This window comes from Myotis yumanensis, unplaced genomic scaffold (genome assembly GCF_028538775.1).
Source record: "Myotis yumanensis isolate MYYU_CA2020_CCGP unplaced genomic scaffold, mMyoYum1.0.hap1 SCAF_1, whole genome shotgun sequence".
Taxonomy (NCBI): domain Eukaryota; kingdom Metazoa; phylum Chordata; class Mammalia; order Chiroptera; family Vespertilionidae; genus Myotis; species Myotis yumanensis.
In genome coordinates this window covers 164,995,330-165,011,683 of record NW_027223752.1, presented here as the reverse complement: position 1 = coordinate 165,011,683, position 16,354 = coordinate 164,995,330, and the positions used below count along the sequence as shown (strand labels likewise).

The 16,354-nt window shown below is 39.5% G+C and overlaps 1 protein-coding gene across 4 annotated transcripts in view; it reads left to right on the top strand.

Moving 5' to 3' along the window:
- Positions 1 to 16,354, top strand: part of SFMBT2 (Scm like with four mbt domains 2) — a 231,482-nt gene that overhangs the window by 136,971 nt on the left and 78,157 nt on the right. The gene's annotated exons all lie outside the window — the stretch shown is intronic.

Genomic DNA, 16,354 nt, shown 5'->3' with positions numbered 1-16,354 from the left:
GTGTGAATGAATCAAAACCATACTTATTTTTTTTGTCCAATAAGCCAAAAATATATTTTTTGGCATATGGCAGAATTTAGTAATTACTTTATGTGTGTCATGAAATGTAAAAGGTTGAAAATTGCTGTCCTAGATGCATGTTGTTATAGGAAATTGCCAGTGTTCAGCAGCTCTGAAACACAAGTAAAAGCTAATATAAGCACATTTAATGGATAGAGATGAGCAGTACTTCAAAGCAATTCTTTTTCATTATTTTGACACTTTAGATAAGATGGTGTTTTGATGGAATGAATCTCAATATATTGCAGTGTTTGTGATCTTGTGGAATGTGCTCACCTCTGCATTGGGATCTGTGTATCTATGTCTGTAAATGCAACATGTCATGAACACAAATAATGGTGCCAAAGCAAACCCATAATTATTAGTATTTCTGCTATTTTTACTCATAACTTTGAATGGCTTTGGATACCATATTTTATGGGAGATTCTGACTTCTCTTATTAGGAAAATGCAGATAATCTCCACATTGTACATTTAGTTGAAAGATAAGTAATTAATGAAATGGGTACCAAAAAGAATGAAGCAAATAAAAGAATGCATTTTATTGAAAAATAATAAAATCAGTTTTTCCCCTGAAAGCCTGCTTCATCATTAAGATACCTAATAAACTGCTAAAACAATTCATATATTAATACTAATTAACTCTAAAAAAAATAAGTGTATAGGAGTGACAACATCGCATGTCAGCATGGTCTGTCTCTCCCTGGCTTTTTTACTTATTATGTGACCTTTGCAAGGCATCATTTGATTGACTTATGACACACAAGTCCCATTGTCAAAGTGAAATACCCCAGTGCCAATAAGAGCTTTTTATGTTTGCCTTCATAAAGAACTACTAGGATGGGTTTTTCTCCAAGTTTGTTTCTATCACCAAAAAAAGAAGTGATTATAGGGCTAATTCAGTTTTTTAGCCAGTGACTCCTGTACTGTTCCAGGTTTCTAATTCACTAAGTATTCACTAAGATGCAATGCATGGGTTTTGGAGAATTTAGTTTCAAGTTTTAAAAATAGGGCCAAGGGAGACTCAACATTAAGAGTCTAACTATAATTAATGTGGTATTTCGTGAGACAGACATTCCTAAACTTCTGTAATTACTGTTACTTTTCATTCTCTGCAGTTCTTGTAAATTGTAATCCACATTTGTGATCTCACTTGTCTGCAAATGTCACATTTAGAAGTTTCACTGACGACTCATATATACATCTAAAAGATCTACAGATATGAAACAGCAGTTCCCAGTTTGCCAGTTAATTCAAATAAAGCATTTCTCCCTTAGAGGATCACAGATATGTGGCCTGGAGAAAACATGCTCTCCAGCTTACTTCATTCATGACCACACCTTGAATTTCAAGGAATGAACATTAATTGAAAAGTGACTAAAATCCATTATCCATTAAAGAGGTGAAATTGTTGAAACTTTTTTAAAAAATAGACTTTATTTTTAGAGCAATGTTAGGTTCACAGCAAAACTGAGGGGAAGGTGGAGATTTCCCACACACTCCCTGCCCCCACACATGCACAGCCTCCCCCACTAACAACATCCCCCACTAGAGCTGAACCTTTGTTAGAATTGATGCCCCCATTGACACATTTTCACCCGGAGTCCACAGTTTACATTAACTCACTCTTGGTGGTGTTTGTCCTATGGGTTTGGACAACTGTATAATGAATGACATGTATCCACCATCACAGAATCATATATAGTAGCTTCACTCTCTATAAATCCTCTCTGCTTCACCTATTCATCTTCTGTCCCTCCTATTATTTGAACTTTCATTTGTCATTTTAAAAAAGTTTAAAATCTCAGTGTGTTTGGAATTCCAAATAAGCCATTTAGAGATTAGCAGTAGAGTGAAGGGAAGTATAAAAATGGAGACTGGAGGCCAGAAACCTGGGCCTTCTCCTTGAAGCCTCTTTCTTTCTCTGGCACAAGACTCCAGCTCAGGGGTCCCCAGAGTTGCCCCAGGTTGGGTAATTCAGCAGGACTCACAGGGTTCAGATGTTGTTAAACTCACAGTGACAGTTTATCACAACAAGAGGACATAAAGCAAAATCCGCAGAGGGGAAAGCCACATGGAGGTCTCTGGAAATCCACGCACAAGCTTCCCAGACTTCTCTCCCGGAGTGTCCCACTGTAGACTCTTAATTCTTTCCTTCATTTCCTATGACAACACATGCTGACTGTTGTCTGCCAGGGAAACTCACTGGAGACTCAGCACCCAGGGTTTCTACTGGGGGCCGGCCATGTAGGCACCCTCTGCCTAGCGCATACCCACATTCCAGACTCCCAGAGGGAAAACTAGTATAAACCATATTGTTTGGCACACAGTCTCGGCACTGTGAGGCACTCATATTTAGTAAACATTAATAGCACTGTAGGGTACTGTTTGCCAGCGATATTCCCAGATGTCAGCCCAGGGCCAACCCTGCAGTGGGCTCTTTCTGGGGACTGAGGCTGCAGCCCTGCTTTGTTAACCCTTTGTGCACACCCCATTCAATCCATCAACAAAGCCTGTGGGCTCTACCTTCAGCATCTATCCCAGACATCACTCTCTTCTTCCTCCATCACGATGACCCTCGTCCAGGCTGCCCTCACCCTGTCCTGTACGGTTGCAGTTGTTTTAGAACGTTTTCCCCGGCTTCTAGTTATTGCTTCCCTACAGTGTGTTCTTCAGAAAGCAGCCAGAGTGATTCTTTTGAAACAAAATTTAGATCATGTTGCTCTTTTTTTGGTAACTCTCCAGTGGCATCTCACCCACTCAGGCTTTGCCATCCCGGGTCCAGCAAGGCCCAGCTCGCTGCCTGCCCTCTGAGCCGGCCTGCATGCTCTGCTTCACCCTGGCTTCCTATTATCCCACCAACACTCAGGTGCTCCTCTCAGGCCTTGCAGTAATGCTGTCGGCCTGGGCAGTGATTCCCCGATTCCTCCATGGTGTCTTCCCTCCCTTTCTTCAGGTCTCTCCTTAAAATAAAAAATAAGGCTCTCCCACTATCTCCCTATTGTCATCCCTGCTGTATTTTTCTTAATCACATTTATCCCCAGGTGTGTTTTGTATTAATTAGCTTTTCTTTTTTTTTGCTGTTTTTTTTTTTTTTTGCATCTGATCTCTTTCCCTAGCTGGGGTGTAAGCCCTAAAAGAACAGATAGTTTATTTCTATGACTGCTTCATCCACAGTGCCTGGCGCACAGTAAGCACTCAGTAAACATTCTTGAATGGATTAATGAAGAAATAACTATAGAGATCAACTCAGAATAATAAAAATTCTGGAGAGGTCATCGGTATAACCTCCATTGTGCATAGTTGGACGACTACGTATAGACAACAAAGAGAGGGCTCGATTGTTACCGTGCCGTGAATTCACTACTAAGATGGCGTTTTCATGATCAGCGAAAAATCACCCAGATCAGTTTGTGGCTAAGAAGAGGAAGTAGTTGAGGTCATTGAAAATAATATTAGGGATGAATTGAAATTAAAACACACACACAACCAAACATTTCAGCCCAGCCAGCGTGGCTCAGCAGTTGAATGTTGACATATGAACCAGGAGGTCAAGGTTTCTTTCCTGATCAGGGCACATGCCCAGGTTGCAGGCTCCATCCCCAGTGTGGGGCATGCAGGAGGCAGCTGATCAATGATTCTCTCATCATTGATGTTTCTAGCTCTCTCTCCCTCTCTTTTACTCACTGAAATCAATACAAATATATTTAAACAAACAAATAAAAACACACACCAAAGAACTTCTCAGCATTAATAAATCCCAGGTTTTCTGAAATCCCATTGCTCATGAACTTGCGGTGTCAATGTTATATATTATTTCCTTTATATAATGTAGGTACATTGAGCTTGAGGAATGAGAATGCTTTAGTTCAGCCATCGAGCTGGCAGTAAATGACTCCTTCTGGTCAGTCTGGTTTTCCACTCTATTGCATTGCCTTCCCAGGTTATTTCTGTCTTATTGGAAGCTAAGGAGAGGTGAGTTTTTTGGCAGGATGTGTACATCCAGGATGCTTGCTTTCATTCATTCTGTTATTGTCTCTCTGATCAATTCCAAATCACTATCTGTGGCCACCATGGATGTTAAAAGGGAGCCGAATCATGGTAACTGAGTTTTCATACTTCGTCAGGACTCATAGGGGATTGATTACACGTGTTCTGGATCTTGAACTTGGATTAAACACCCAGCTCTTTGTGTTTAATCCAAGCTCAGTTTCTGTTGTCTCTGGCATATGTACTTGTTAAGCGGATCCAGAATTATGTATACACACCAAATACTAGTTAAAAGGCGCCCTTGAAATCTGTAAATAAAGGGTTTTCAGTAAAGGCAAAATAGTAAGTGAAACAGTAAGTTTGGTATGGTCTCAAGCTATGCCTATCATACTTTATCCCCATAGCTGAATGCTGTAATAAACGGAAGGGGCAGCTTAAGAAAAGGCTAATTGACTAAAAAAAAAAAAATGAAGTTTATTATTATTATTATTATTATTAACAGAAGCAAACGAACTTATTGGAAGAAGGGCATTCCATGCACGTATTTCTTGTCTGTTAAGTCTCAGGCAGTGTTGGTAATACTGAAGATTCCGCCTCTTGTTATTTCCTTGGTTCTTTTCCGCTTTGAATTATGTACCTGTCAGTGTGATTGTAGAGTTAACTCTTAGGAGGCACTCTTTTCTGTAGTTTAACATCTGAGACCTCTGTGAAAGGCCAGAGAGAGAATATCAAGTGTGGCAAGGAGAGAAAAGCTTTCCTGTCTTATACCAGCTGGTGCAGCCAAAGGGGTAAGAAAGGATACGAGCTGTTCTGTCAGGATAGATTGTGATGTAGCGGTTTCCATGGTGACTGATTTCTTTTTCTCTCATTCAGCAGCTAAATACAGCAACAATAAAAAACTTGTAGCTAAGTTTGGCCTTCAGGTGGGATACTTCGATTCTCTCAGATTTGTAGGAATGTAACTTAATTTTTTGGCCTGACACTCCCTGTCCCACCTGGCAGAGTGTCTAATACCAAATAACAAAGCAAAACATTCTTATGTGGCACGTGGTTGCTATTTTCTTCCCATGGAGTTAGACTCAAATGGTTCCTTTAAAGAAAGGCTGTCTTAGGGTGTGGGTTATTTTGTTACCAGAATGCTGGCTTGCCCCCTGTGAACCTATTGGTGGTGTTGACTTAACATCTGAGTTTTCAACCCAGTGGCCAGTACTAGGCTGTCTTACTCGGGGTCCCTCCCCTCAGCACAGGCTGTGCCAGGCTTGTGCCGCATTCCCTCCTTTGCTGTTCTTGCTTTAAAGCAGCGGTTCTCAACCTGTGGGTCGCGACCCCTTTGGGGTCGAATGACCCTTTCACAGGGGTCGCCTAAGACCATCGGAAAACACATATATAATTACATATTGTTTTTGTGATTAATCACTATGCTTTAATTATGTTCAATTTGTAACAATGAAATTGGGGGTCACCACAACATGAGGAACTGAATTAAAGTGTGGCGGCATTAGGAAGGTTGAGAACCTCTGCTTTAAAGACTTGGAGAGGTTTGTGAAACAGCCTCTCTGGGGTGGTAAATCACAGAGAAGTTGAGTTTATGCAATGTCCGTCCTGCGCAGCTGAAAGAAAGCCCAGGGAGAGCCTGTGTGTGGTTATGCCGCTCTATTCTGGGTTCTTGAATTGAAGCTCATGAATTACGTAACTGCAAAAGCACCGCGGGGGCCATCTCGTTTTTATAAGTATCGGAGAAAATCTTATAAGAGACATATAAAGAGGGCAGCTTTGGTCAAACAATAAATGTAACTGTAAAAATCACAAACCCCAGACACACAGAGTTCGCTCTAACAGTTGCTTGATCGCAGGAGCCCGAGCGCGGCCGCCTGCAGCCTGCCAGATAGTGACTTGCTTGTAATTCTAAACACCGAGCATGTAGGAATGTAGTCAACTTTTGGTTATCTACTCTGCGAGTTATCATTCCCAAGTGGTTCTGTTTGCCACTGATTATTCTGGCTCTCACCAGTCCCTGCAGTTTCAGGGAAGGCAAGATAATACTAGCGTGAACTTAATGTAATTGGTGGTGGGATGTGGGGAGGGGCCATACATCTCTTGTTTATAAAACAGAAACATTTCAAAGTGATTGTGGTGTGTCATGTTTTAAATTTTTCCAGATTGTCCATACTACTGTCTGTTAATGAGAATAATTAAAATGGATTATAGTTCATTCTTCTAGGGAGCATGCGATCGTAAACATAAATTGTATGGAGGCAGTTTTTTTCCCCTCTAGGAACATGCACGGGCCCCCTGTGAGTTAGGTCAGACTCTTTCAGGAACTGGCAGTTGCTAATTGCAGCATCTCACGTAGGGAAACTGATGGAAAGAGAACCTTAAGTCCTTTAGGTCTTTAGAGGTTTAAGATTGAATGGAAAACGAGGACCACATGTGATAGGGGCCCAGCACACCAAGGCTGTGTTACTGAACCCCGACCTTCATTGTGCTCCCTCCTGCCCTGAGAAAGGCACCCTGAGGGGATGTGTGTGTTGTGGATGGAAATGAAAGCGTGGGAGTCCTTCAGTCCTATGTCTTCTTTCTTCATGTGTTCCAACGACCATCCTACTCTGAGTCTCCTTGTGTTGCTGGCATAAAAGTCAAGGGTGTGATTAAAATCTGCCTCTATTTGTCTCCAGCCCCATTTATAACCAAAAGGACCAACATCAACAAACCATAAAAACTCTTACATGATGAGATAATGTTCTGAGTTTTACATTATAAGAGGAATGCATAAGTTTAGAATAGTTTACAGTGATGGCGAACCTATGACACATGTGTCAGAGGTGACACGTGAACTCATTTTTTTGGTTGATTTTTCTTTGTTAAATGGCATTTAAATATATAAAATAAATATCAAAAATATAAATCTTTGTTTTACTATGGTTGCAAATATCAAAAAATTTCTATATGTGACACGGTACCAGAGTTAAGTTAAGGTTTTTCAAAATGCTGACACGCCGAGCTCAAAAGGTTTGCCATCACTGGAGTAGAAACCTGACTTAAAGCTAGTTAATATTTTAAAAGATACCAATCTTGTAGTTGCTGGTGAGATGTCCAGATCCCAAAAGGATAAATTACCCCCCTCCTCCCCTACTCAGCCCAGCATCTTGATTTCCCTAAAAGCAAACACATGCATACATGGCACACATGTGTCCAGTTTGCAAATGAATTTGGGAAATTTAGTCACTTCACCTGTGATTTTGTTCAAATTAGTCCACTCGCCCTCAATTTTTTCTGAGTTTCTGTTGATCCTGAGAGAGTGTAGGTTCATCAATGAGGGATAGGAGCAAGGCTGGTTGATTGTATAAGTCCTTGGTCTCATGTAATGCGCTCTAGATGAATCCTTGCAGGCCCTCCAGGATAGTGGGCAGAGGCACAGAGTAAAAAAATGCAAATGAAGCCGTGGGTACTTCATGTGAACTTGCACATCATTCTCCAATGGACCGAGTTTTAGTTGTACTGACAATAGCTTCCAGTTCTTGAGCGCCAGCAGGATAAGTTGTACTAGGCACTCTCCATACATAGCCTCACTATCCTTGCAATAACCTGGCACAGTGGGCATTGTTAGTCTTACTGTGTACTTGAAGAACTCCAGGCTTAGAGGAAGAAGCCTGTTGCCCTACCTCATAGAGAGACTGAGGTGGAACCTGGGCCCAGGTACAAATCTTTCTCAATCCCAAGATTAAGGTGTTTTCCCCTGTTGCTTTTGTACTGTTTTTAGATGTAAATTTGATAGAATATTTAATCCAAATATCATTGTAACAAAGAACCAGAAAATGAATCTTACTGGAAGAGTAATGTGTTGCCTACCAGGTGTGAACTGGAAGATGTTGAGTGACTTATTGTTCAGTTGCCTTTGGTAGAAGCTCTGTTGACGTTTTGAGCTTGAGGTTCTCAACAGGGTTGGATTCTCCCTTTAGAAGACATTGGGCAATGTCTGAGGCATTTTGATGGTCAGAGCTTGAGAGCATTATTGGCATTTAATGAATGGAGCATTATTGGCATCTAGTGGGTAGAACGTTATTGGCATCTATTGGCTAAACATACTACAGTGCACAGGACAAACCCCCAACATAGACTGATCTGGCTTCCAAATGTCATCAGTGCCAAGATGGAGAAACCATGGTCTAGAGCAGTGGTTCTCAACCTTCCTAATGCCACGACCCTTTAATACAGTTCCTCATGTTGTGATGACCCCCAATTTCATTGTTACAAATTGAACATAATTAAAGCATAGTGATTAATCACAAAAACAATATGTAATTATATATGTGTTTTCCCATGGTCTTAGGCGACCCCTGTGAAAGGGTCGTTTGACCCCCAAAGGGGTCGCGACCCACACGTTGAGAACCGCTGGTCTAGAGGATGAATAGTTCACTCACCTAGAAACAGAAAGACCAGGGGAAGTGAGGGCAGCCAAATTTTGAGGGAGGCACCTGAAACCTTACCTTACCAATTCTTTGATCTGTGCCAGCCTGGCTGGCAACTGGGCACTTTCCAGCTTGGAGTGTTCCCCACCTGTGACAGAACACAGTAGAGAGGGGTGTCAGCTCCCTAGGTTCCAGCAGCTGCTGTCTGTGTCTGGGGAGGTGGAAACACAGTCAGTCTGCTTTGTGGGGAAGTGTGCACATCACCAGCTCTTCCTGTTCTCTGAAAGGTGGTATCCACCTTAGTGGAGACCATACAGGGCTGTTGGTCATATTTCTATGACAACAGTTTAGCTGCATTTAGGGCTCTCAGCGGAAGGGGCCCCCAGCAATAATTTTGTCAACCACAGCCTGTCAGTGGGTGTGGGGCTGGGAGGGGAATTGACCCACACAGTGTCCACCACACTCTCTTCAGCCAGCAGCACTCAGACTGCTGAGAGCATTGCTGTGGAAACATAAGAGGGTGCCCTCACTTATTGGGAAAGTTAACTAAGCGTGAAAAAAGACAGTGTAATCACTGTGTACCTACACACAAAATCAGCCTTGTTTTTTTCATAGTGGTGCCGTAAATAAGGTGGAATTTCTTGCCACTTACAAATGCTTTTATGGCTCTAAATGGTAATCAATGAAAAGCATTCTCATTGCCCTTATTTTTTTTTTTTTAAAGAACTTAGTGTACCAGTTTTTGGACTTCCTGTGAAGTAGGCCTGCTATAATCGCCTATTATAAATCTTGTGGTTCAGGTCGAAGTATATAGTACTACATTTCCTCATTACTATTTTTTAACTTGATTTAATGTATGACTGGTAGATAAAACTGCTATTTACAGATGTAAGTAAAAAATGGGAAGCTTATGAGTGTTCAGCTTACAGGGTTTTTATTAACATTTTTATTATAAATATTTCATTGGCTAAATTTAATTCAGTGCAGTAGAATTGAAATGTAATAATGCTATTGACTTAATAAGTACTGGCATCCTAATGTCCAGGATTAGATGAAATGAATATGAGAGTAATTTTCTAATGAACATATGAGCACTAAATCACTGGTGAAATAGAAAGAAACAATATAATGAATTGCACTGGGTCTATTTTTAGCATGACATATGCTGATATAAGTAAAGGAATTAAAGCGTAGTTCATTATATATCAATTAGAATGTAATACTAATTAAAACCTTTAACTTCACTGAAGCCTATTCTTAGAAATTATGCAAATTAATTGAGGCCTAAAAGATGCATATGCAATGTTTGAGTTCCCTGTGGACCCAAAACTGGCGTGTTGGAACAGACAAAATGATATATTTTGTAGTATTTTCTCATAAGTATGATATGGTAAATGAGTTTGGTACTGAATATATGTGGAGGGGGGCTGAATTACATATGTATTTGCTGTTCATTTTATTTTGTAACAACATAAGCAGGAAGGAAGAACCAGAGAAATAAAGGTTGGCACTTGGATTGCCACCACTGAAGGCAATTTTCTGCAGCTGTGGATTGTGGGACTCAGGTTAAAAGTTTGGTTTCTGCACAGTGAATGATTCACTGCTCTTCCTAACATTAAAATCCTCACCAAGTGCATTTTAATTGTGTGGTGTTAATTAGATTGCACTCATTCTCCCCTCTGCAACATTTCTCATATTTTTATATCGTATGAGGTGTATTTATCTAATGAAGCCAGGGTGGGAGTCTCTGATGGCCACATCACATTATAACAGCATAACCTACAGTTCTGCAAGCCCTGAAAGTGAATGTGGAGAGGGGAGCTACATTCAAGGCATGTGGGAGGTAGTGGAACCTAAAATGTCTGAATGTTCTTTCATTTTTTCCTGTCTTTTCAATTAGCAATACTTTTCATCTCCTGTAGATTAATGCTCATAGTCCTTATCTACACTAATAAAAAAGAAAGATGCAAATTGACTGTACCTTCATGACACTCACCAGCCAATCAGGAGTGAACATGCAAATTAACCCAACAAAGATGGTGGGTTAATTTGCATATGCATGTGCCAAGCTGCCAGGGCCGGACAGGATGCTTGCATTGTCTCCATGGTGACAACGCAGGCATTTCACACTGCCCCAGACGCTCAGGGCCTCTGGGCAGTGGGGGAAAGTGGAGCAAAGGTGGGGCTGGCAGCCAGGAAAAGGAAGGCCCATTCTTGCACGAATTTTTGTGCATCGGGCCTCTAGTCTCTTTTATAAGAACTTCAGTGTTCATTCCGAAGCTTTGACACTCTGCCAGAGATGTGGTGGGTGCTTATGCACGATGACTAACATTAAGGCAGTTCTGTGCAGTAGTGTTTCTTTAACAGCTATGTTGGATTCTTCCAGGACCAGCAAGAGCCTTTTCCCAGGCATGGTAATCCCTTCAAATGCAGAGACTTTGTCAGAGGCTAATGTTTAGAGCAGTAGGTGACTAGTGTGTACCCAGGAATGCTCTGAAGTGGTTTCATCTTCTTGACCTCTGTTTCATAGGTGAAATAACATGAGATGTAAGCCCCAGCAACCAAATACACTGCAGTTTGTCCAAACTTCTTTCCTAGCATTATGCTCTGCATTTATCACTCCTTAGTCATTTCCTAAGTCAATTTCATGTCAAGAACCACATGGTCCACTCTTCTCTTCATTCACATACATTAGTGCTTAACCTATAGTATTTTCAATACCATGGACAAATTGAGATTTGTGTGCACTATACAGCCAGGAACATTTACTAGATCAGATTAACCCATCTGGGTTAACACTGATGACAATTGAAGAGCACAGATATCAATGAAGAATAATTGAGAAAGCACCATAGGCTTAATGCTGCACATGTTTTTCAGTCTTCATTGCTTAAGGGACACATGAAAGCAGTTAATAACAATATTTATCCATTGCTGATAAAGTTGTGGCTGACATATATAAACATTTTGGGGGCAATTTTTAGTGTCAAAGTTCTGACACATCTTTTCCATAGCTATTGAAAAGTTATGAATTAACAGCAAATATTGGAAGTGTTAGTAAATGATCATATTAGTAGCCATCACTTTTAGCTTGGCGATACATGTCTTTGAAGTAAAATACTTGGATCCTGTAGGTTGTAAGCGTTTTATTTGTTTGTTTTCCTAGTTAGTAATAAAAAAAATAAAAAATCCTTTTGGGTCTTTGCCTCCTAGTGTGTTCTCTAACCTGTTAGCTAACCACGGACTTAGAGTCAGACCACTCGGATTTGAGTCCTGGCTCCTCTTGTTAGCTGTGTCCTTGCTTAGGTAATTTAACCTCTCTGTGTCTTAATTTCTTCACTGTAAGATGGGTACTGCTGTTGTGAAAAGTAAATAATACTATAAGGATGGACCTTACAAGTTTTTATAATATGTTAATTGTTATTGTTTCTTCCTGCTTGATATCATATACCCAACCAAGTTATTCTCAATGCAGTCACTGATCTTGGTAAGAGAGTGTGAGAGTTACTGGGATTCAGGAGATAATAAAGCTGATGAAACCTTAGTGGAAAACAGAAGTTGATGTACCCATAATCTCTTTTACATTGTCATTCCACTGAAAAAAAGGTTCCCTGAAGAGTGATTTTTAAGGTAGTCTGGTAAGACCATCCTTCCATAAAATAAATGGTATTTTTACTTCTGATCAATATAAAACTACTTTAGGACAAAAATAAAATGTGTAGTGATGAATGTAGATGGGAACAACATTGCCAGAATTTCTTAAATGAAAGGAGTTTTTCTGTAAGCAATTTAACTGGACTCCAGAATATTTAAATAAACAGTACTTCTTGAATGTGACAGGCATATTTGTAAATGTACTAAGGATTTAGTAATCCCTCCTGATTTCAGGAATAACATCATTCTTGATCCAGTCATTGTGAGGTGTGAATGATTCTCTAGAGCTTTTGCAAAGGCCAGAATGTATCTTTCAAACCACAGTGAGTTTTCCATTATCTCTCAGTAGATAATTGGTTCTGTGAATCATCTTCAGGGGCCAGGAACTCTCTCTGCTTAACATAGAAAATGATTAGCTGTGCTTTTATAAATGAATGCATATACTCTGACTTCATTAACAGCCCAAAGTAAATGGTCTACAGGTGATTACATTTGTGTTTCATTGAGAATATCTGTACCTTTTCTCTCATACACTAATATGAATGTACATATATACCCACACAGAGCTCAGAGGTCTGTGTATTGGCCTATGTTGAAATTCACTGGTTTTGAATTCTTTGCTTATCATAAAAAACTATATTTTTTCACGAGTGTCTAAAGGACTTCACTTGCCTTTTATATCAGGCTCAAATCCCTCAATCGGTATTTAAGACCCAGCCTTTCCAACCAAACTTACTGTGCTAGAGTTTTTATCATTCTACACATGCTTTTCATAGTTCAAATTAAGATTCACTCCTATAAACCCTTGGACTACCATCATAGGAGTGATAATAATTTTTATTTGCAACAAGTAAAAATATTCTGAAATTTCTTCTAAGCCTGGCTCTTTCATAACTGTTCTTTGTCTTTTCCTTCTTTCTTTGATAAATGTGGTATTTTCTGTGTGTGTGTTCTGTGCATGATCTAGCAGCCTACTGTGTGGTACCTCAGTGGTTTCTGATGAATGCTTACTGACTGAATGATAGAACATAGAACTGGAGTGAATGTCAATGATCCAATTTTTTATGTACTTCAGCTCAACTCAGTAAATATTTATTGGGGGTATTTCTTGGATGAACTCTACAATATAAATGAGAGAGTTCAACATTGACTAGACAGTATTGCATGTAATACCTGTCATGTTTTTTGAAAGTCTCCAATGGCCAAAGGATTCAATTATAAATTCTTTTTGAAAATATTATCTTGTGTCTGTAATAAAAAATTTCTGACACATTATTCATGAAAAACCTAAGAATTAAAATTAGCAGATATAGTTAAACTCATCATCATTATGTGTCTTTGCTCCTAAATTAAAAAAAAAAATTCCATTATGTTGACTTACCTTTGAAACTGGTGGGATTTCTACATGGTAATTGCAGGATTTTTTTTCTTTGTTTTTTTCTTTTTAAATGTTGATTTAAAAAATGGAGGTAAGAAAGTTAAAGCTGGGAATACAGAAATGTAGTTTATAGTTTCCAAAGTAATTTCTGAAATTTGGAGTTCAAATTTAACAAGATATTATAGACAGATATGAATATTTGAGACCAGAGTATAAATTCCTATGTTTGGATGCAGCTACCTTTCAAAATATCTGGCTCCTTTTCCCAGTATATTAAACAAGTAGGTTTAAGAGTTTTCACATAGTTTGGATGTATTTCCAAAAGGAAGAAGTTTGTGTGCTTGCGGCTGAAATCTAGTAGAAATAATTTAAGATGTTGAAAATCTGAGCCATGATTGATTGACACAGGGAAAGTTCTAAACCTTTGCTAATTAAGCATTATTTTTAAATTGTTTAAAAATCTCCCAATGTCATCAGAGCAAAATATTGTCAACAATATCTTCACTATTTAAAAATATTAATGTTGTTAATATCTTTTTTATCCCACATATGGACATGTATGATTTTGACATTAATGATTAATGGTATTTTCTGTGTATGAGCAGAGAGGGAGAGACAATCAGTGGTTGACAAACTAAGTGCACAGACTCCAGGAAACAAGGAAGAGAGTATGTGATATCTGCACAAAGTGATCCCCTCATAACTTAGAGATACCACTTGATGCACAATACACCATAATCATTAATAATAAACATTTATAATATAGTCCACAGCCCTGAAAAGTTAAGCTTACCTAAGGAGCACATTGCTATCTTAAGCCTTTTTGCTTTATTTCTAAGGAAAGGCAGCCAATACCTGGTCACACTAGACGACTTTGAATAAAATAAGGCAGCATCTAAATGACAACTATTCGTGTAGGGTTCTGGGGGAGGCCACAGAGTTTTCAACACAGCAGTGGAAGCTGTGATAGAGTCTTTTCTGTAGGGCTTGGAGCATAGATATAAGATAGGTGTAGATTTGGCTTCCAGTCAGTGGTCAAGGTCAACCTGAGAGCCAGGAATGTAGAGAGTGTCTGGTGGTCATGGGTCAACCCTTCTTAGAAAGTTTGCTCTACTCAGAGAACAAAGGTAGGAACAAGTATATGGGACAAAAAAGGGGCACACAAGCTGAAAACAATAGAAGATTAAGATTGCAGGCAGGTAGACCAGAAGCCCAGAATACTGTCAGGACACCCTTACAAGGGAAATGCAAAGGAGAAGCCAGCAGGAGAATAGGTGAGAGATGGAAAGCGCAAGGACAACTCTCTGGTGGTGGAGGCAGCCAGGAAGAAGTTACAAGTTCTATTGTTGGTGAACCACATCTCAACAATGTTTAGCTTTATAGCTGTGAGTAATGAGAGGGAAGGTCTGCTGTAGCAGAGAGAGAAACAGAAGAACTTCTGTGAAAATATTACATTCATCTGGGCATTTTATTAGAATTAGAAATGTGTCATTAGTGCATGAGTGCATTTCTGATTTGTCAAAAAGTATAATGATGACTGCTTAAACTTGTTGAGTATATTCAAACTTTTATGACGTTATAATTTTAGAATAATTTCTCTTTTCAAAAGGTTACAAGAAAAAAATATTTATCTATAAAATCCACCAATGTGCCTCAATTCCTGTTGATAGTGAGATACTGGGAGTCATGATGTCTGATAGGAACATGCTAATTCAGATGTCAGTTAATCATTTTCAATTTACTGCTTTTGTCTCAACACCTATGCTTTCTGGCTTTGCCTTGGCATTATGGTTGATGAGTATTAATATGCATTAAACTCTCTATACTGTTTCCTTTTAAATTTCTTTTCTGGACCAGCTTCCCCAGCTACCTTTAAAAATAAATGCTCTATTTTCAGTATAAAATAATCTCCTGAACTCAAGAATACTTCTGTGTGCTTTTCCTTATATATACAGTTTTAATAAAGCGATGACTATAAATTCTTAAGGAATTGATAAAGGTTTAGAATGGGCCAGTTCTTTCAGTGAGTTTTTGTCATATTGCACACTGACCACATCCCTTCTCATTCTGGAGGTCGAGCTGTTTGTTTCAGCCACACCCAATGCTTACGTTGAATCTATTGGTACAGAGACCTCTGCAGACTGCTGTGGTGACATGAGAAATGAGAGAGGGCTTGTGGTCTGTAGGTGGTTACATTCTGCAGTTTCTTTGGTAAGCAGTGGAGTGGTAGAGAATTGTATAAGCAATTCTTTTTTTCTAGTCTTATGTTGTACAGCTACCACATTGACCAACTTTTGCCAGAGGAGCAGGCCTGGCCCTGTGGGACTCTGTAAGGTCATCAGAATTGGATGTAGAATGCATAATTGAATTAAAGAGCCACTTTAGATTTGCAGATAAAAGGAAGTAGTGAGTCCCCAGGTGTTTTTGTACCTCGCACCCTGTTGATGTATTTAGAAATAGAGGGATTTATTTGCAGGTATAATTTCCTCAGGGGTAGCCTGCAAATATTTTTATTTAGCCACTACTCTTTATACAGACTTTGAGTTATGAGGTGACCTCCATCTCAGCAAGATAAATCCTCATACCTAGAGTCCAGCCAGCTTCATCTATGGCTGTGTAGCTGAAGTGGATATTGAAATTTGTTTTCTTGAGAAGACAGGAAAGCCCCACCTCACACACTTAGGTTGCTGTAAGCAAGTTATAAAACTGCCTGGCATCTATTAAACTGGAGGTGTTGCTCAACTTTATTGAGCAGGAGTCAGGTTCTGATGGTCTACAGGGCTGTTTTGGACCCTTGTGTGCACACATCTCCAAGATCATAGGCTTGCCACCAATAATTGATAAGCTGTGTGTGTGCTCTTAG